The sequence below is a fragment of the Strigops habroptila genome, chromosome 4 (genome assembly GCF_004027225.2).
Source record: "Strigops habroptila isolate Jane chromosome 4, bStrHab1.2.pri, whole genome shotgun sequence".
NCBI classification, from domain to species: domain Eukaryota; kingdom Metazoa; phylum Chordata; class Aves; order Psittaciformes; family Psittacidae; genus Strigops; species Strigops habroptila.
The window spans coordinates 66,094,428-66,116,184 of record NC_046358.1 but is presented as its reverse complement, the minus strand read 5'-3'; the positions used below and the strand labels follow the sequence as shown (position 1 = coordinate 66,116,184).

Sequence of the window (21,757 nt, the reverse complement as noted above, 5' to 3'; positions counted from 1 at the left end):
GGCCCAGCAGCTGTCTTTTCTGTTAAGAAAAGAGGGGACCTGAAAGTGGGCCATGATGGAGAATAGAAAGGTTTTAATGGCTGAGATATATTGCCCAGTAGGTAATGCAGCCCTTCTGTTTTCAGCTGCTGTGCTGGAGAGGTTACAGCAAGAGGCATTTCAATTCCCAGAAGGAAAAAAGCACTTCTGGTTATATTACCAAGACAAATAGAGCAGTGAAATCATTTCTGAGAGACAAGAATTGGTCCTGAAAGATTGACTGAGTAAATTTTCAATACAATTCAATTGATATGCTTCTTTGGTACTTTCTGTTTTTTCCTCATAAGCAGGTGGTAGGCAGTGCAGAATGTGGCAAGCTCTTTTATATGATTGATGGTTTAGACTCCTCAATTAAAGGCATGCTTGCAGGTTGGAGGAAAGCTCTGTGATGAGGGAGAAGCGAGAGCTCTCCGAGTGTACAGAAGTTGTATTCTGTGTGTCTATTAGTACCTCCTGTTTTAATGCTATCGTTATTTGGCCAAGGGGACAAGGCACCCCAGCACACTTTTTGGCTGGAAGTGTGATACCCAGCCCCTCTCCAGTGCCATGTCTGCAAAGACACAGGGATATCTAGCATGAGATCAGAGTTTCACCATTGCTGATTGAGACTGGGTGCCATCAGTCAAGGACTGAATGCACTGTTGTTCTTCATGCCTTCTGTCACCCATCTTATCATCCTCTAAGGGCCTGTCTAGGGAAGGATAAACCCGGGAAAGCTGTGTTTGTTGGATTGCTCTGATGCTAAAGAGAGCCTGGGTCCTGACAGTGGTTTTGAAAAGGACATTTCACCTTTTCTTGCTGAATGAAAATGGTTCATTGAGGATGATGTATAGTGAATATAGAATCATATAGAATCATAGAATCAACTAGGTTGGAAAAGACCTTTAAGATCATCAAATCCAACCTTTAGATCAACAAGTCCAACCTTTAATATTCAGATTCCCTGCAATTCATAAGATAACTAGACTTGCTTTTCCTGTCCTCAGCACATGTTTTTCCATGGGATTCAGTATCTTTGGTATTTGGAAAATTCTTTTGCCTTCTAAGAAATGAGATTTCTATTGATTCATTTTATAAATGTCCTTTTCCTATAGACATGATTGCTAAGAGTGATCATAAGCACGTTTTTTCTTTTACTTTCACTGATTTATTGCAAATTACACTAAGGAGCTGATTCCTGCCTAAACAGTCCTGGGATGAAAAATGCCAGTTGTCTGCTGTGAGAAAACCAGACTTTTGTAAGCATGTTGCTATTAGCTCTATTCTGAGCTGGAGTTCACTGCAAGTTATTTGCAAGGTTCTGAAACAACATTGTAAATTGGCTTGGCTCCAGCTCTACTTTGTAAGGAATGAATAAACTGTGTATATCACTCAAACCTACCACATTTCAGACACGTACTTTTGTTGTAAATTTGGATACAGAGCCATGGTAATGCTTCTCCTATGGCTTCCAGGCTACAGCTGTTACTTCAGTTAGCTGTCATGTTCTATTAACCTAAGGGATGTTCCTACAGATCTGCCTCTCACTAGTTAGATCTGAGTTATCCCCTGGAGGTGCCTCTCTTTCTTTCCCTTGATTATAGATATCTTGGTATAGCTTGATCCCTAGTGGAAGTACTTGACTTAAGCATCTCAAACTAGATGGAATGAAGCCAGTTGAGCGCACCCCCACTGAGAGCTGTGGAAATTCAAACCCTAACCATGGTTCTGTTCCAACCTGGACCATCCTATGGTTCTATGAAATACTGATAAATCCTCGTGTAGTCAGAGAGATTAAAACTGGGCAATTTTTAGCAAGATTGCTACAGCAGGCTGGATCCACAATTTAGGATGCTAAAAATATTCCCATTGGAACAAACATTATTCCTGTGTCAGACGTGGCTTGGCCCTCCTGTGTTAACTTTAAACATAGGGAACAAATCAGGTGAGCAATCCTTCTGTGGTATTTGGGACAGGAAGGGGTTTTACTTAACAGAGGCTATCATGGAGTATAAGCCACATTGTGGTACCATCTCCCCCAACACCCCAGGCCCTTGCAGGTTGACAAATTGCTTCGTAAAAAGGTTTCTTGTGGCCACAGGCTGTGTGTTGCAGGGTGATAAGCCTGGCCTTTCCCTCTTCTGTTGTCTGCACTGACTTAGGTCTGAAGTGTTACATGCCCAAACCTTACCTGAATTTCCCTTTATTGCAGCAAAGATAAAACCTGAGACATGCAGCAAGGATGTAGCATTAAATTATTTAGACAGAGCTAAGATTACTTGCCCAGAATGCCAGTCAGGAGAAAGCAAGAAGACATCATGAGAAGTACATGGATAAGGCAGCCAAGGCTGGAGTCCAGAGAAGTGTCTTGAGGTGGAAATGCACATATATGCAGCCTTGGCATATTTCTTTTTAGAAGAGGCTGACTTGGTAGCATTTGCAATACTATGCCTTAAATCCTGCAAGTCTCTGAGAGCCCTAGCTCTTTGAATTTCTATAGCTGTTGAATATAAGCAGGATATGAGCAGTCTCAAATCCTGTGTTCAGTTCTGGGCCCCTCACTACAAGAGAGACATTGACATGGTGGAGCAGGTCCAGAGAAGGGCAACAGAGCTGGTGAAGGGTCTGGAGCACAAGTCTGATGGGGAGCGGCTGAGGGAACTGGGGGATTTAGTCTGGAGAAGAGAAGGCTCAGAGGGGACCTTATCTCTCTCAACAACTACCTGAAAGGAAGATGGAGCCAGGAGGTGGCTGGTCTCTGCTCCAAGGGACAAGTGACAGGACAAGAGGAAACAGCCTCAAACTGCACCAGGGGAGGTTTAGACTGGAGATGAGTAACAATTTCTTCCCTGAGAAGGTAGTCAGGCATTGGAACAGGCTGCCCAGGGCAGTGGTGGAGTCACCGTTCCTGGAAGTGTTCACAAACCGTGTAGATGAGGCCCTTAGGGACATGGTTTAGTGGTAGCCTTGGCAGTGCTGGGGAACGGTTGGACTTGGTGATCTTAAAGGTCTTTTCCAGCCTGGTTGATTCTGTGATTCTATGGTTCTATACTAGTAATTAGCATCTCCCTATCTTTTGTATGCAGTCATTCAGTTCCCTGTACCATGGTATACGTGCACCGTAAAACATTGCTGTTTAAGAATGACTAAATCAACTTTTATCTGGATTTCCAGATGTTTCTTATATTCATGCATTTAGTTTCACAACACCCTTATTGCCCCTTCAAAACAGGACCCGAATGACCTAAACTGCTAGCTCAAAGTACTAGTCCTCTGGAGGGACAGGCTAATTGGCCCAAAATCTCACCCTAAAAGATGGTCTACGTCAACTCAGAAACATGTGCAATATGGAGAGGGGGACTTCCACAATCTTAACTTCTCGTGCCATTTCTTAGCCAAAAGACCATCATTTCTGTATGTTGTTGTTCTAGCATAAACTACAAGACTGTATTTTACTTTGTTCAAATGGAAATAAGTCTTAAAGTAGCGTAGTGAAGTAGCAAGTGAGAAAGTTCTACTTAATATGTATGGTTTGAGCTCTAGCTGTGTAACTTCACTAAATCTTTGCCAAGGTGTTTGGGGTTTTATACAAATAACCTCACCAAGCAGAGGGTCCTTACTGCAACCTGCGGAATTATTAGCTGCTCACAACACTCATCATAACTCCAAGCACAGCATCTTAGCCAGCTTCTGAATGTTCACTTGCAAAATCTATGTCATGCCTTTAGTGCCTTTATGATCAGTAGTTTCTTTGCCCTTCTCTGGATGGATGAAAGTGTGAAACTAAGGGGCTATGAATGTTTTTCATATTAAAATTCCAGTTCATAGCATTACCACTAGAATAATTCCTTATTAGATTTGTCATTAATTCTTATTCTTTTTAATGCGTTAGCATAGAGGCTGTTAGAACCAAGGGAACAGAAACATTGGAAGCTACTTCTCACACATCTCACACAGTGAAATAATAAACCACTATGAACTAAAGAGGAACATGAGTTTAAAAGAACAAATTTCATCTGGAAATTTTATTTATGTATCAAAACTAATTATGGCAAGTTCCACCTCGGTAGCACTTGAGGATTTCATTACAAGATCTAATTGGACATATATGCTGTAAAAGTTTTTTATCTTTTAATTGGTAGTGGAGATCAAAGCAAAGAGAATGAGAGACAAACTTGGTATTTGTTCCATAAACTCATCTTCTGGCTTCATTTGCATTTACATGGTTCCTTGGAGCTGCTCACAGCACAGGCTTGTATTAGCATGCCAAAAGAGAATCTGCTCCTGGTCCTTCAGTTCAGTGCTTCAAAAATTCATCAGAGTCATTCAGCCAGTCAGATATTAATTACCAAAGGATGCTACTTCAAGTCAGCCTTGAGTATCCTGCCTCTCCTCATGCGTCTCTGGAACATGTTTGGAAAAAAGAAGACAAATAGGAGCTGTTGTGTCATTTTACTGCACTGTTCATGATGAAGCTGCAAGCCTGCTTCCCCAGGGGTGACTAATTCCTTGGAATGGTTCATCTGAATTAATTTGTGGGTCTGAACCACAGCCATTTTAAACTTCACACACTTCTGGAGTCAGTGATGAAGATGTGGATTCTTCCAGTTCAGTGAGTCAAGAATAGCTGAATTCATTAATACTGAGGCAGCAGTAGCAGGAATAGGGGGATATAACCCACCACCATCTCAAGACTGTGATGCGCAAAAGCTGGCTAGATGCTAGTGCTACTGGCACACAGCACAATGAGACGAACAGTGAGTAGAGATGGCCTACATAGAAACAGCTACAAGACTAGAGATAGTAATCAAATGGTGGGTGGCTTTAAGGACCCAGTGGTGACACCGAAATATCTCCTTATAAAAGCTTTATAAAAGCCAGGCAGCATTCTTCATCTCAGCTCAAGGCGAAGTAGCTCAGGTGCATCCCTGGACCTTATATTATAATACCTGACATCAAGCTGTAGGTGGACACAGCAGCAGGAAGGGGAAAAGTGGTATAAAACGGCCCCTTGAATATTCAGCATTTATGCTGGCAAACTGGAAGACTGAATGAACAACAGCTACCAAAGACACTGAAAAATTTGTGTTGCACTTATCAGTCATGTGTTCTTGACTTGATTTGTTGTATTTTACCAAGGACTAGCTGTGTTCTTTCTTCCTTAAGCTTTTATTTCATATGCAAACTCAGTGTTCATGAGGGAAGCATTGCCCATCCAAGTTTCCATTGGGAGGTGTTTAATCTTCTCAATTTTCTGTGTGATTGAGCCATGTGTGCTACCTCTGTAAGAGGCCTATACTGGTACTGGTCACAACTCCTTGCTGTCACCTCGGGAAAGAAAAAAGGCAATGCTGACCCCAATGACACTATCATTTTGTATCTATGATAGCCATGGGATGTGTCCTTGACCGAAAAAACATCCTGCTTCCCATTGTGTTTGGACATAAAATGAGTATTGAGGAAGCCTTTCAGGAAGCTGCTTTATTTCTTCTTCTCCAGCTCATTCTAACTTTCACCCTCTCCTTGAAAAGGCCCAAGGGCTTCAATAGTAGATCCTTCCCTTTCTTTTCTAGATAATAATTAGAGCTCAAACTTCAATGCATTTATTATAATAAAAAAGCCACACAGTGTAAAGCAATCTCATCTTCTGCATTCCATAGAGGCTAACAAAATGCCCACTTTGGGGCCTTAATATAATGAGAGAGCTGAAGAGTTATTTAGAGCCATCCTGAAGATTCATGTGTTTGAGTGGGTCATGGGTGCTCTATTACACTCTGATCATTACAAAGAAAATGCTTATTCTGTGATGGGTTTCAGGGTGACAGAAAGCAGGCAGAGCATGCTTTATAAAAGGACTTGTAAGAGCAGCCAGCATCTCATAGAAAGTATGTGCAGGCCTGTCTCTATTAGGTTCTCCGAGCTAAACAGCTGCAGAACTAGTTGTGGCCCACGATACAGATGGGCTACATAGCAGCACATTTCTTCCTGAATCAAATGGTAGTGTAATGTGCTAGGCCATATATACAGACAGATGGCAAAAAGGCTACAGCTTTTTTCTCACGGTTAGTATGCCCCAATGGCAAAGCTGGGAAGTAAATTTTGCTCTTTCGTGGTATTTTTCCTCACTCAATATTAGAAAGTCCACATGAAGAAAGCTGTCTGAAATGCCTCACCTGCACTTTGTACATTACTAATAATTGTTCTAATGATTGTAACTAGAAAATCCAGCCACTATACATAAAACCATAGGAAACCAGACTTCATTAGTTCATTTACTCTCAGAACTACATGTTTATTTACGATGGTAATTCTCTTGTAAAGAAGCTCTTCACTGCATGAAAGTTCTCCTGCATTCATAATCCTCTGCCTGGAACATCCTAATCCTCTGTTTGCACAGGGGTGTCTATACTTTGAAGTGTTAAATCGTTGAAAGAGGACACTTCACAGATCAACAACCCAAAAATGGTTTTGGAGCTTTGGTGTATCAAAATATGCATGGGGCACTGATCTCCCCTTGCCTAGGTAATCATTTTACATCTGTGAAAAATTAACTTCAAGCTTTTCCATTTTGATAGACACCCTTTTTGGGTTAGTTTAAATAACAGCATAAGCGGCAAGACAACAGAAAATCAAGCACTGTGATATGGATATGCCAGCTCAAAATGGACAAAGCAATAATAAACCAGATTAGCATTGTGGCTTTCATGCCAGCAATCCTATTATCATTTACATCCTCTACAGGAATCACAGGAAAATAAGGACATAGGATTGGCAGGGACTGCGTAGGTCATTGAGTCCAGTCCTCCGCTATCGCTGGCAACAATGTCATATAATCCCTTTCATAAATCCTTTGACTTGCCAATGAAATGCAGTGAACACAGGGGAGAACACTGCAGCTGTTCAGAAGAGCACAGAAAAACCTACAGCCAGTTCAGAATTACAAATGAATTGAAGTTATACAGGCTTTTTATAGGGCTGAACCAAAAAGATTGGTTTAGTTCATCTCTGACTCCAAACTCTTCTGGCATCCAGGTGGGAAAAGGTTACAGGTGAATACCTGATGCAAGAGGTTCACATTCCTCTTTCACATATGAAGAAGGACTATGAGAACTAGGATTTGATTTGAGCACCAGCATAGTCAAAAAGTGCCCATGGATCTTGAGTAATCAAGACTGATTGAAAATACCCCTTTATATATCACTTGAGTATGTTCAAGATGACATTTGACTAGGTTGCCTATTGGCTCCAGGAAAGGCTAAACAAATCCACAAGAGAGAACAGACCAGCTTAATACCTGTTTTGCACAGGATATCACAGGCATTCATCTATGACATGGAGATTTCTGAGAAAACCACAGGAGTTTCCCAGAAACTTGGAAGTCCCTGTTCAATATGTGATTCAGACATATAATTTTGTCTTGCTCCTTTGCAAGTTATGTATAAGTAGCCCGTTGCTAGTTGTGTTGGCTGCTGGAAGGGCCAAATTCAATGGCAAGAGAAAGGGATTAGCTGGAATGGCTCACTGGGACTGATAAGACTAATGAGGAAACAGTCAGTATTGTAAACCTCTATAGAATGCATGTTAAGAAGTTTAACCTTTTGCTGTTTCCTTGCCAGTGGCTGATATTTCTGTCTGTATCTTAACAGGGGAAGCATAGGTCTCTTTTTCAGAGCTCTTCATGCTCCAGACTGTATTATTAGCCAAACAATAAGCAGTAAATAATTAAGACATTTGAACCCATGCCAGAAGCAGAAGCCCAGACTGTTTCCCAAGCTAAAGAGGGCTGCTTTCCTGCTTGTTCCCTGCAGTAGGCGATTCTCAGTGCTGCATTGAGCAAACGAGGAGGAGGTCCACAGCTGCAGTCTCTTCTCATCAACTTCATTCAGTCTGGACTGAGAAATGGCTGGTTTGGTCAGCACTAGAGGAAAGCTGAGAAGGTGTTTCAGTGGCTCCCTGTTGACACAAACTCAGAGTGGAAAGAGGAGTGCGTTGTTAAGAGAAAAAGTTTAGCCAGTCTACACATTTTGCCACAAACTTTGCTTAGACATCTTCACTAGTGAGTGGTTCATACCTTTTGAAAAGGACAAAATGGAAATTGAGGCCAAGCCACTGTGCCTCTCCCAAGCTGCCAGGAAATAACACGATATCCATAACATTGTTCTAAAGTGAATTTGTATTTCTTACTGTATATTACAGTTTTCACAGCATGTTCCATAGTATGTTCCATACTTTTCCATACTACATGTAAAAGTGTATTGTAATTGCAGATTTCCATTATGAAAGGATATAATTATACTAGAGAACTAGTTGCTTGAGATTCTTTAAAGGATGCAGAAGAAAAACAGCCACTACATGATGGAGCTGGTGCTCATTTGGAATATGTTGCAGGTGAGCTGTTGGGGAAGAGAGGAAAATGGCCAGTTTATAGAGTTGAGGTACCATTCTGTTTGAAATGTTGAAGATAACAAGAGGGTGTAATAATGAGCTCCTCTGGCCTCTGAGCTTTGGAAAAGAGATGAGAGAAACAAAGAAGGAATGTGAAAAGTAAATTAAGGCATAAAATGATAAGTGAACAACTTCTAGCCTGATTTCAGAATCTTTTACAGGGCAAATACACCAAGAAAAATGACGGAACTGAAAATCTACGGGAATAAAAGTAAGAAAAGTGAAGTTTAATGCTAAATTTATCTGGAGTGTTCCAGTAAAGGCCTGACTTACCAGGAAATTTATCTTATACTTTCCTTATTCAAAATACAATGTTGATATTTCTGTTTATGTGTATGACAATAATTTATTTACATTTATACTCAGTAGACTTAAGTTTTCTCCAACATTCCTGTCTACTTCTGAAAGTTTAATTTCAGTGGATTTTCTCATAGGAATTTACTGGACAGATACATAACAATTCCTTTCCATGTTTCCATGGCCCACACAAAATAGCCCCAAACCAGTCATGCACAGAGAGCTTATGCTTTTAAGGGAGGTCAAGAAATGTAGAGGTGAAGAGCACACAGGCAAGTATTTCTAAAGCAAAATAGCCCGGGTTTTGTCAAAATGATTGCAGGAAGAATGCCTGACTGTAAATGCACATGGCCAACTTAGGAAAGGCTTTGTCAGCCTTTAGATATATATATATACACACACACAATATATATTAAAAATATCATATTAGATACTCATCTCTTTAGGAAATCCTCCAAATATATCTTTATGTCCTTCTTCAAAAGTTTTAAAAGATTTTTAAAAGTAAAAAATAATACTTTCTTAAAACTTTTCATTGTAAGTTTCTTTTGTTCTCACTTCCATGATTAAAAATTAAGGCATCCCCTTGTCTTCACTGAACTAAAGTGTATCCATCATGTATCCTGCAAAACTCCTTTCACTGCCTGACATTAAAGGCATGGAAGGGATAATTTTTAACAAAAGCAACAACAAGTAACAAACCAAGACAAAGTGAGAAGGGAAAGAGAAAATTAGGTAAGGCAAGGAGATCTTCTAAAGGAGGTCTAAGCCAAAGTAACATAAGTAAGCAAACAAAGCAGGGAGAAAAGGACCAGGTACATTCACCCTTATTCATAAAACCAGGAAAAACACTCAATCCTGCCACATGATGAAGAATAAAGAGAATAAAAGAATAAGGGGTAAAAGAAGCAGTAGCTAATTATAACGTATTTCATGCCTCTCCTTCTAGTAGTTATGGCTGCAGTAGAAACTGATTTGGTCCTCTTCCTCCTTTAGGAGAGAGAATACTGACAAAACAGTGAAGGGTCCCCAGTGCCTTTCATGCAGACTAGCACTGTCTATCTCCTCCTGCATCAGTCATACCAAAAACACACTGTGCTTTTCTGGAGGGTATGAGATGTCACTTTGGTCTCTGGCCATTCAGTCATCAGCTGCCCTGTTCAGTGCTCTCATAAATGCACTGGTTGATACTAATAGGGATGGACTGAGAAATGACTTGGGTTTTTCCCAGCTTTCAGCCTCTGCAGCAATGCTCAGCTGTGTACATGGCACATAATTGCAGTCTGCTGAGGGTTGTCTCAAGCCTACCTCCTGCTGGGCAGAGTTCATTTCTACCTGAAGTACAAGAGCAGAGCATATTGTGACTGTGGAAATGTCACAAAATTACAGCAAGGTGAGCATTTGCAAGGGAAAAAAGGCATGCTAGCCAGCAAGCATTTTCAAAGCATGTTAACAAATCCAGCTTATCCCACATGCCAGCTCTCCCCCACCCCATTCCCATTCCCACTGAATAGACACTAATTGAAAATTAGGTTTTCAATGTGAAGCCTTTTTCTAGTTTGGTCTTGTTTAGAAGCATTTAGGGATCCTATGGTTTGTTGTGTTTCAAAGTGATTTGCATGAAGTCCCCAGGGAAGCCAAGAAAGGGCACTGTCAACATTTTGCTGGCAGACAGCAAGGGTTTCTACTCAGCACAGAATATTCATGTGCTCCAAGGAGCACAGATTCTTGGGATAGAGGAGGCAGCTGCAGAGCTTTAGTGCGAAACATCTAGGAAAATGCTGTAGTATCTGTTCCCCTCCAGGGTTTTTTGCAATCCCTGGTAGGCATGGGAGAACTCTGATGAGTATTTAATTGGAATTACCAATGCAGTATAGTTAGATGTGTGCACAAAGATGCTTTCAAAGCTTTAAGTAAGTCGCACATTCACACATGAAAACCTTTTCATGGAATTCCATACACTTCCATACTTTTATGACAAATGAGTATTCAGTATGGAATTGAGGAGAAAAACATTAAGGAGTATAGTGAAATCTTCAGGAGACGACTTATTAAACAGAAAGCCCAGTCCCTATTTTTATGAGTTTTCAGATTAGTGTGAGACTAAGCAAAAGCTTAGCTGGCACAGCTAGGTTAAGAACATAACAAACTACCACATTAATTGACGTCCCCATGACAACAAAAGTCTTAGAGCTATGCCAGAAAAAACCCTCTTTGGCAGTCTAGTTTCTCTAGTTCAAGAAATGGCAGAAAAGAAAAGAATATTTTGCTACTTTTTTAGGGTAATTGGAGATAGAAATGATCATCAAACTTTTTCCAATGTAATAAATGAACCTACTTAGGATGATTTTTCTCGTTAGAGTGGCTCATAGCATTAGGGGTATGCTACTTAATTCAAACCTAGACAAGTTCCAAGCAGAAAGGGATTGGCTACTCAGAGATCCTATTTCAAACTAGGATTCAGGGCACAGTAAGTGCTGCAGGCTGTGGTTTCCATAGCCATGTTTATACAGCCTGCTATAACCCACAGTATTCCATCCAGGTGGCAGGGACCTTTTATTATAAGTGCTGCTTTGAACATGTCTTCCAAATATACCAGGTATTTCTGGTATTGCTGGGGTTCTTCTGAAGCCAGCTCCTCAGGATTCTTCTCTATTGTCACTGTCTAGCTCCTTCTGCATAGCCAGTGCCATTTTCATGCTCTCATCAGCCAGCTCCATGCCATTGCAAATGCCACTGCAAACACACAGAAGCTGTGGAGTTTTCACAGTTTGCTGACTTGTGGCTTTAGCACTGCCAATCTGCCACTGTACTGCAGAGCAGCTCTTACACATTTTTGGAAGCAGTGGCAACAGCTTCAGGAGCAGCCTCAGGAGCACTGGAAGGCACAGGACAGTACATCAGGCTTCTGGGTCAGCATCTATGGCTGAAGTGATGGTTCTGAATTTATCAAGCAAGAGGCATGTGGTAAGGAGGGTCCTGACACAACCATCTACTGAGTTTCCAGGTTAAGACAAACTATATTTTTGGACATCTGTGTGAAGGATTTAGCTCAAAGGCACTGCTGCCTGCCCAAGCACCAGAGTTCCTGCGGGTAAGCATGCCATCCTTTTTTGCCCTGGCTCAGTGTGGTGCAGAGAGATAGGACCTCTGGACTTGATGATCTTAAATGTCTTTTCCAACCTAGTTGATTCTATGATTCTATGATTCAAAAATTCATAATCCTGTGACAGGTGAAAGTGAACACACCATACATAGAGTTCATAATTTCATGACACTCCTATTTATATTTTAACCATCTGACAGTCAAAATAATCAGTACTGAAAAACATTGATATTAAAATGGTTGAAATGGTTACACCAACCCCCAAACCTCACCAGTATCTAACCATTTCCACTGGTGGTGTGCTCACACTTCAAACGTCCCTGTGGGTCTAAAGTATGACACTACAATTTTTTCCCCAAAAATTGTAGATGAAGGGGGTGGAGAGAGGTGCATTGCAAGGATTTTCCAGCATCATGACATCTTTGCTAGGAGGACTGTGATGGATGGGGATTTCTTTCTTCTGTCTGTTTGAAGGAACATAATGCTAAGGAGGTTTGGACTAGATGATCTCCAGCGGTCCCTTTCAACCCTAATAATCCTGTGATTCTGTGTGCTGGAGGTGAGCAGTGGCATTAAAAAGCTAGTATCAGCAGATGTTTCAAGTCTGGCCAATGTTTAGAGCTTGTTGGGGGCTTCGTACACACATGGTTGGAAGTCTGTAAAAGCAAATGTTGGATGTCTCCTCTCTCCTGCACAAGGAAGGTGTCAGAGGCTGTTAGTAGAAATAAGTACCATCGCCTAGGGCTACAATACCTGGACGAGCGCAATGGCGACTTACTAATATGAATGCAGATGGTCTAGAAACAGTCTTGACTCTAGTAATGCAAGGAACTCTCAAAATCATATTCAACAAACTGCTGATTTGTTCCTATCACTGTAACAGACATTATTGTTGTTGTAACTCTGGAGAGACTGCTCATCCCTTATGCGTGATTAAATCTTTTACTTGACAACATGCATGCTAGAAAGAAGTTCTTTAATTATCTGTAGCTAAAGGATGACATTATAAAGCATTTGTGTTTCAAAAGGGGAAATGTTGCTGCCTTGTAGTAAGCGGCAATGCTGTGGAGTACTACCTGCTGTTCCAAGCACCACATTTTGCCCAATGGTTGTGAGAACAAGGTGGAAACACTCTGTGAGCGCACAATTCCTCCTTCAAAGTGACAGCTGCTTGAGACATGTACTCAAGGGTGCCTTATGTCCCTGCTTTTGGTGATTTGATACTCATGTTTGATTAAACCTGTGTCTGTGTTGCTTTCTTTAGGTAACATTCGATGAATATTGCTATGAATTTGAAGAATTTAACAAGGGATTGAGAGCAAGTACTTCATGGATGGTGGCTCAGATACTTTAAGAAGTTTTCTGAAATATTTCACAAAACATTAGATTAGTATTTTGTATGGTCTGATTTGTGCAATTCCAGAGTTATACCTCATTCAAGTTGTGGAAATATTCCATTTCATGAAATGTGCTATGAATTTTCGGATGAAATAGCACTAAAAGCTTCATGTCTAGCCACACTCCTGTGTTTGGGAAGTACGTTTTACAAAACTTTCTTTTTGAAAGCTTCCTAAAAATATTACTACCACTTTTCAATTATGCTCATGTTTAATTCAAATCACTTTTGAAAACTGCAGCATTCTGTTTTAATGATTGTGTAGAAGTGAAAGGGTTTTTCAACAAGTAGGAAAAGCAAACCCAGTCATTCCTTTAGTGTCATATAGACTAGAATGACAGGATAGAAAATCCCATACTGAATCACAGTAGTTAATGGCACTGATGTATAATCACATGAATAGCAACAATTAAAAGACGAGTACAGAAAGGGGTTGCTTCCCTGGCACTTGTGAGGGAGCACTTCTGCATTGCAAGCACACTACCACTTCATCTCTTGTACCTGGATGACCAAGACCTCTTCCTTGTCAGCATGACAGTCAGTCCCAAAGCTGCTGGTATTTCATTGTCCTTCCAGGGGATTTCCTATAAACTGCTGCAGTTTCCTTATTCTTCAACCTCCCCTGGCCCATTTCATTACAACTTTCTAACTATCCTCCTCCTGGTCTGCCTTAGAATTGTAGAATAATAGAATGGTTTTGGTTGGAAAGGACCTTAAGATCATCCAGTTCTAACCCCCTGCCATGGCCAAGGACACCTCACACTAGACCATGCCACCCAAGGCTCTGTCCATCCTGGCCTTGAACACTGCCAGGAATGAGGCAGCCACAGCTTCTCTGGGCAACCTGTGCCAGTGCCTCACCACCCTCGCAGCTTCCTCCTTATATCTAACCTAAACTTCCCCTGCTAAGTTTAAACCCATTCCCCCTTATCGTATCACTACAGTACCTGAAGAAGAGTCCCTCCCCAGCATCCTCGTAGGCCCCCTCCAGATACTGAAAGGCTGCTCTGAGGTCTCCACACAGCTTCTCTTCTCCAGGCTGAAAAGCCCCAATATTCTCAGCCTGTCTTCATACGGGAGGTGCTCCAGCCCCTGATCATCCTCGTGGCCTCCTCTGGACTTGCTCCAACAGCTCCATGTCCTTTTTATGTTGGGGACACCAGAAGTGCACGCAGTGCTTCAACTAACATCACTATCACAGTCAGGTTCACAAATCATTTAAAAGGATGCTTTAAAATTCCTACACACTGTATCAAGGTGAACAGTGAGACAGGTATGATCAGGCTGCTATTACACGTCCACAGACAGCAACCTGGAAAAAAAAAAAAAAAATTAAAAAACCCCCAGTTTATCTCTCTGCTCTGGTTTTCCGGCTGAATTTGGAGATGTCGCTTGGAACAGCGCAGGTGTAACGCTCTGTCAGCCAGCGGTGCAACACGCCCTCAGCACGGCACGGAAATCATGAAGAGAAGGCTCGGCGCTGTGCTGTGTGTGCGAGCAGACACCGCTCCACCGCACACCGCCTCCTCCCGGCGCAGCGGTCCCTGGGCACGCCGCCGGCAGCAGCCCTGCGGAGCCGGGGTGCATCTGTGGGGAGACAGCGACACCTCCTGGCGCGGCGGTGCGGGGCCGGCGCCGAGCGGGGTGCGCTGCCGACCCTCGTGGAGGGGCCGGCGCTGCGGAGACTGGACCAAGAGTTCTAGCCGAGGGGCGTGCGCTGCGGGGCCTTGGCTGTGGGGCCTGGGCTGTGGGGCCTGAGCTCGGGGGCCTGGGGTGCTTGTACACAATCCAGTCAGAGAGGCTGCCCTTCCGCGGAGGTGGGAGGAACGCTGGCAGCCCTGCCACGGAGAAATTTTGCAAGATAATGAGGTTATACTAGAACACAATCTGGGGTAAATCCGTGCATGGCTGAAGACACGAGATAGCTTTAATGTGTGCCAGTAAAAGTCTGTACATCTTTGAATGTTTGTATGTGGTTGACTGCTATTTTCTTGAGCATTCAACACTGCCAGGTGCAGTGTAAAACAAACACTGGCCTGAACTGTACTTTGCCTAAATAATAGCAGTAGTTAGAATGCAGTAATACACATGCATGGAACACAAGCTGCTGTATTTCATTGCTACATGACTGCTTTTTTAATGTGTATTAAGTAATTTGTTCCAAAGAAAAGTTGTTCTTAATGTGCAGTCTGAGAGCCTGTGACTATAATAATGTGTATTTCACTGTTAGCTTGTGGATCAGCTGAAAATCAATTGTTGTTTTTTTTTTTTTTAACTTGCTTATTTTTGTTCCAGATCAGTGTCCCAATCCAGTTCAGAATCTGGCGACATGGAGACCTATCAGCAAGGTGTAGCGAGTGTTTACAAAGCATAGGCACTGAATATTAAAATACAGCTTCCTTTAGAGAAAATTAGTGCAGTGTGCTGCAAACACACCAAAGACTTCAATTTATTCTGAAGTTTCCATCCTGCAGGTACAAAATCGGAAATGTCTGTGTGATTCTAGTTGGAGCAGCTAGAGAATGTTCTACTCTGTTGTTATATTACAACTGGAGCTTTTTTTTCTTTATTAAGTCTCTGTTAAACAGATCTTTTGAGAACTGTGTTTTATCTCAGATTAAGTTCTCTGCTTGAATAGATGTTTTAGCTCAATATATGCTATTATTAAGATATATAATAATATACATTATTATTCATGATCCATTCCAGTGTCACAGTTCTTAGAAGAGGTAGAGCCTCTACTTGAGAGATGAGAAACAAGCAGGCAGAAGCAGAGACTCCTTGAAAAACCACCCAAGTTCAGTGAAGGTGATCATACAATTCCTTGAGTCCGGCACTAATCAAATCACAAGTAGTGTGCAAGAGTTGTTAGCCTTAGGGTAGGCACTTGTAGAGACAGAGGAATCAGAATAACAGTAAAAAACAATTTAGCCAAAAAAAAAAGCCAAATTTTGCTAAATTGGCATGGTTATGCTGGCCTAAGAGATAAATTTACTTTTTTGTATGAAGCTTGTATAATACAGTTAATTTAAATAGATGAAGTGAATGGGAGAGAAAAAATTTTTCCTTGTCTTGCAAGTAACCCAAGAGTTTTCTATTTATGTGTTCTGGTTTTCCTCTTTCAGCATAAAGATGCATACCAGGCGATCTTGAATGGTGTGAAAGGAGGTGCCAAGGAGAAGAGACTTGCAGCACAGTTTATTCCCAAGTTCTTCAAGCATTTTCTGGAGCTAGCTGACTTGGCTATCAATGCGCAGTCAGACTTCTGTGAGGACAAAGATGTTTCTCTTAAGAGTAAGAATCTTGTAGCACGTTGACACATTGAATTTATACCTTTTTTATTCTTTTCCCTTTTATTTTTATAGGCTATGTCTTTTAGGAGGGAGAGTTGATCTTAAAACTGAAGAATACTTCGTTGTATTCCTGCAATAGAAAAATTTGTCTGATGGTATGGAAAGATAGATTAGTTTTCATTAACCTTTTTCACTCCATTATTGGTCAAAAGAATAGCTGTGTAGAAAAAACTTAGATACAGTTTATTTGCATACCTGTTACATTTTTTTCCTTCCAAAAAGTACTTCATGGTAATTGATTCTAATAAATCCTGCTGAGAGGCAAGAAACTTTTGTTCGCACCAGGAACCGTGGGGATGTGATTCTGAATGTAGTATTCTTGCAGAAATCTTGAGATGCTTCATGCTGCTTCTGTGGTGTTGATTGAAATCGTACCTATGAAGCATCTTTTGGCTACCAGATGTTAAATGATGTGGGCAGATCACTCAAGAATTTTTGTCAGTTCTGGGAACAAAACCTAGAGTTTCTCTCTGCCATATGCGCAACTGTAAAACTATCCTTCCTGTTAGCAAATAAGACTCCACAATAACCCAGATTCCAACCCTGTATTTTGTTGATCAAATTAAGGATTTTGTGAACAGAGCTACTGTTTGAATTTAATTTTTCTCCAGTGCTCCTTAGATCTGAGGAAAAATACATTATTTTCTTCATAAATACACCATAATAGTTTCATACTAAATATGCAGTTTGAACTGCCATTACAGTCTGAAACTTGTACATTGCTTTCTGAACATGATATTTCTGTTAAAAGAATATGTGGTTATTTTCTCAAGTTGGGCTGATTTTTCAGCTAAACATTGGTAGTTGAATTGCCTGCTTTCTTAATTTATTTTTATTTAATTACTTTTTTATTTCTGCAAAACTGATGATTTTGACAGATTCAGCAGTCAAGGAATTGCCTGTTTGCCGCTGTAGATAATCCTGCATGAGTAGCAGACATATTGACCCAACTTTCATAGTCAGGTAGGAGACACTGGTGGTTTCCTGACTGATGATCTTGTGACACACCAAAAAAATGTATCAAAATTTATTCCATAAAACACTTTCTGTTGATTCATAATTTGTTACAAAGCAGTTTGTCCCAGTGATATTCATGTCCTGCTTCTGCGCTTTTTCGATAGGACAAGGGGTAATGGGTTGAAACTTAAACGGGGGAGATTGAGATGAGCTCTTAGGCAGAAGTTCTTCCCTGTGGGGGTAGTGAGGCGCTGACACAGGTTGCCCAGAGAAGCTGTGGCTGCCCCATCCCTGGCAGTGTTCAGGGGGTTGGAACTAGATGAGCTTCAGGGTCCTTTCCAACCCAAAACAGTCTGTCATTCTATGGTTCTATGCTACTACATCTGCAGAAAGGTCACTGATTATCCTAATCTAAACTGAAAGTCTTTCTTTTAAACTTGTAACGTTTTTTCATTCAAGTTCTCTGAAAGTACAGGTAGAAAAATGGGAAGGGAACAACAACCCTTCCAATTATGGACTGCAGCAAATTGCCTTCTGAAAAGGAGTTATTGGACTGCTAACCCAGGTACTCAGGAACTTTAAAATTCCTGAAGGCATACAGTACATTTTTAGTACAAAATAAATTCAGAATTTAAATAAAATATGTATTTTTTTTCATCTCAGTGAGTTATAGAATGCTAAATATTACATGGTGAAATTTGTATTAAAAATGCATGATTAAGTCTCTAAGCTCCTCAGAAGAGATTTTTTGAGACTTACACATTTCTCTGCTTAGTTCAAGAGAAAAATTGTTTCTTCCACCTAGAAATACTGTAGATTACTGAAGAATTTAAAAAGAAATAATTATTTCAGCTTAATTTAGTAAAGGTCAGCTTGTTTATTCAACCTAAAATTACTAAATATATTGAATAATAACTTCCCTTCAAGTTTTGATCCCTATCAAGTTTGTAATGTTAAAGTTTTGGCAGGGAGGCTGAAGTGACAAATAGCTTTTTATTTTGCTTCCTACTTTCATATCATGTCTTTCTACTTTCTCAGTCTAGTAGTCATTAAAAATACAAGTTGTTTATAATTAAATGCTGAGGATAGAGTACTTCTTGTGTGATACAAGAAATCTTTCTGTTTTCCTGCTCTTACGTTTGCATTTCAAAGATATGCACATCAGGGTTTTTTTCTCTCTTCAGATGATTCTTCAGAATTCAGTTTAGTGAACAATACTCTGCTCAGGGTATATAAGGTGGATGCTAAAGGTAAAGGACAAATTTTGCTATAAATGTCTTTTAATGTCTTATAAATGTCTTCCCAGTCTCTAGTAGGATGACAAAAGGACTCAATTTTTTATCTTATTAGTACAATGCAAAAGTGAGACACACACGCATCGTTCCATTTTTACAAATGATAAATTTTTCAGTAATTGTGGATCAGAATTATACAGTCCAATAAAGAAACGTGGATTATATGTCAAGGTACATGAAAATTTTGATTTTTCTTAGAATTTAGTATAGCAGGTTTTTTTTAAATGTTTCATGGAGTCTTACAGGAGGAGACTTCTTTCTTCTGCATTGAAGGTTCAGCTCTTCTAAAGTAATTTGCATTACCTGATTTATTCTCCATTGGGAAGCTTATTCAATCAAATTCTTCAGGGAGAGCATATTGTAGTGAGCAAGCCATCAAGTTTCTCTTCACAAAACAGAAAAGCCTGCCTGAGGAGGTAATGACAAAGGAAGTAGAAGAATTCATTTTGAGTGAATCAAAGAATGTGAGTGTCTTATTTCAGCACAAACTTTAAACCGTGCCTTAGCACTGGTGTTTCTTTGGAGGTCTGTTTGTTTAAACCGCGTGTAGGGTTAAGCATTGTACAGATGTGGTCTTCTAGTTACTCTAATTCTGTTCCAGTCCAAACTTTACAGCTTTTTTTTTTTTTTTTTTTTTTTTTTAGGAACAATAAGATAATGCTAGGCTTTTCTCATTTTGTCAGAACAGCTTTTATTAGAATTATAGAATCATTCACATTGAAAAGGGACTTTGGGAGATTGATCACCTCAGTGAATCATGCTCAGCTGAGTTCAGATTGGATTTCTTGGTGCTTTGTCCAGTTGGGTTTTGAAAACTTCTAAGAATGGAGATTTCCCATACTGTCTGGGCAACGAGCTCCAATGTTTAATTGTCCTCAACATCATTTTTCTGTATTCAGTTGAACCTCCCATTTCAGTTTTATATCATTGTCTCATTCCCACCCTGTCCACCTCAGTAAAGAACCTGGTTCCTACTCTTGGTGACTTGCTCTTCACTGTTGGAATATTAGTGTTGGGTTGCCTCACCCCCTTAATGACTTTTTTCCTTTATGTTGACAAACCCCACTTTCCTTAGGTTCTCCTCACAGGTCATGTCCTCTAGACACTGATCACCTTTTTGGCTGGGCTTTCTACAGCTTATCAACAACTTCCTGATACAAGAGGGCCCGGCAGTAGGTGCAGTACTACAGATTGGGTCTAGTGAGGGCATAGCAAAGAACAATCCTCAATCCCCTTCCTTCCCTCAGTCTTCTGGTGTGCTCTTGTCACAGCCCAGGACATCATTCATCACCCAAGGAGTGTTGCTGACTGATGTTTAACCTGCTGCCCCCCAGAACCCTCAGGGTTTTCTCAGCAGAACAGTCCCCCAGCCACTCAGTCCCCAGCATGTGCTAATGCAGGGAATTTAATTCATCCCAGGTGTGAGACTTCGCACTTGTCTTTCATGAGTTGAATTTCCCCTAGCTGAGAGATACAAAAAGTATTAATTAATAGTGAGTAGGTACTCTTTTAACATTTATTCTGCCTGAAGCATACAATTTTGTTAGATAGGAAATTTGTTCTTAAGTTTGGAGTCCAAGAAAAATAACGTTTCCTATGCACAACTTGATGGTAATTACTTTAATTTGGAGGTGCCTACACTTACACTGCATGTTTTCATGTGTTCCTTTAAACTTATGTCTTTAAACAACTAGTAGATAAATTTAAATGCTAACTATTCGCATACTTTACCTTTTCAAATCAAATTCCCTCCATAGAAATATGTTTTCTGGTGTTCTGTTAAGATGCTGGAAGATGCAACGGGTGAGGAATTTGTTCTCTTCATGAAAATACTGTCTGGATTAAGAAGCTTACAGACAGTAAGTGGGAGGCAGTGGAGCTGGTAGCTGAACAAGCTGACCTGGGACAAACGTTCAATCCATCTGATCCAGATTGTGTGGACAGACTTCTACAGTGTACTCAGCAGGCAATGCCTCTCTTCTCAGTATGTGTTTATTTGCTTTCCACAAGGAATATTGTGTAAAGTTAATGGCTGTTAACTTCTCTTCGGTGTTCTCAGTCATTATGTTAGAATGACAGCGTAAGAGTACTTCTCCACCTTCAGCTTCTAATGGATTAAAATGTTGGAAAACATCCTTAAAACCTCTGAATGCTAAGAGCTTTTGTGTTATTCTCTGCTTTTCAACATGTTCTTTCATGTAAGATGTCATCTTACATTCACTGTAAGGTGTTACAGTGAATTAATGACAAAATTCTCACACTAGGTTCATAAATGTGTGAGTTTGATTATTTCAAGTCTAGTTCCAGGGACTTGCAACATTTAAAGGCCTGTTCTTGACTTATAGGCAATCTTTTCAGCCCCTGATGCAGACAGCCTCTGAGTTTAAGCTACCTGGAAGGGTATCCCTTGTTTTAGGAGTTAGAGGGAATTTAATAAAGATTTAAGGTAGCTGTGTGGTAGGCATTTATTTATAAGGATGGCAGGGTGATGGGGGAAAACATTCAGCTCCTTCAGAGAGTAGCCTGAATAACGTGTTCTTTTGCAGAAAAATGTTCATTCCACAAGATTTGTTACTTACTTCTGCAAGCAGGTTCTGCCAAACCTCAGTTCTTTGACTACTCCAATAGACGGTCTTGATATCCACTTAGAGCTAAGCCAAAGCTAAAATGTCTTTGAGATTGTAAAAAATAAACACCTTAGGTGAAGACAGCTATTTTAAAAATTGCAAGCTCCTTTCTGAAGGGTTTTTCAGTTCTTGGCTTGGAGGCGAAAGATGTTTGCTGTATTGAGGCATGACTGAGCACTGCCTTTTAAAGCATGTGTCATTTGTCCCAAGCTTTTGAGGCAAGGCTGGAATAAATAGATGGGTGTAATCATTTTTATATTACT

The 21,757-nt window shown here is 40.5% G+C and overlaps 1 pseudogene; it reads left to right on the top strand.

Moving 5' to 3' along the window:
* LOC115606402 overlaps nucleotides 1–21,533 on the top strand; it is a 267,119-nt pseudogene extending 245,586 nt beyond the window's left edge.
* Nucleotides 21,534–21,757: the final 224 nt, after the last annotated feature.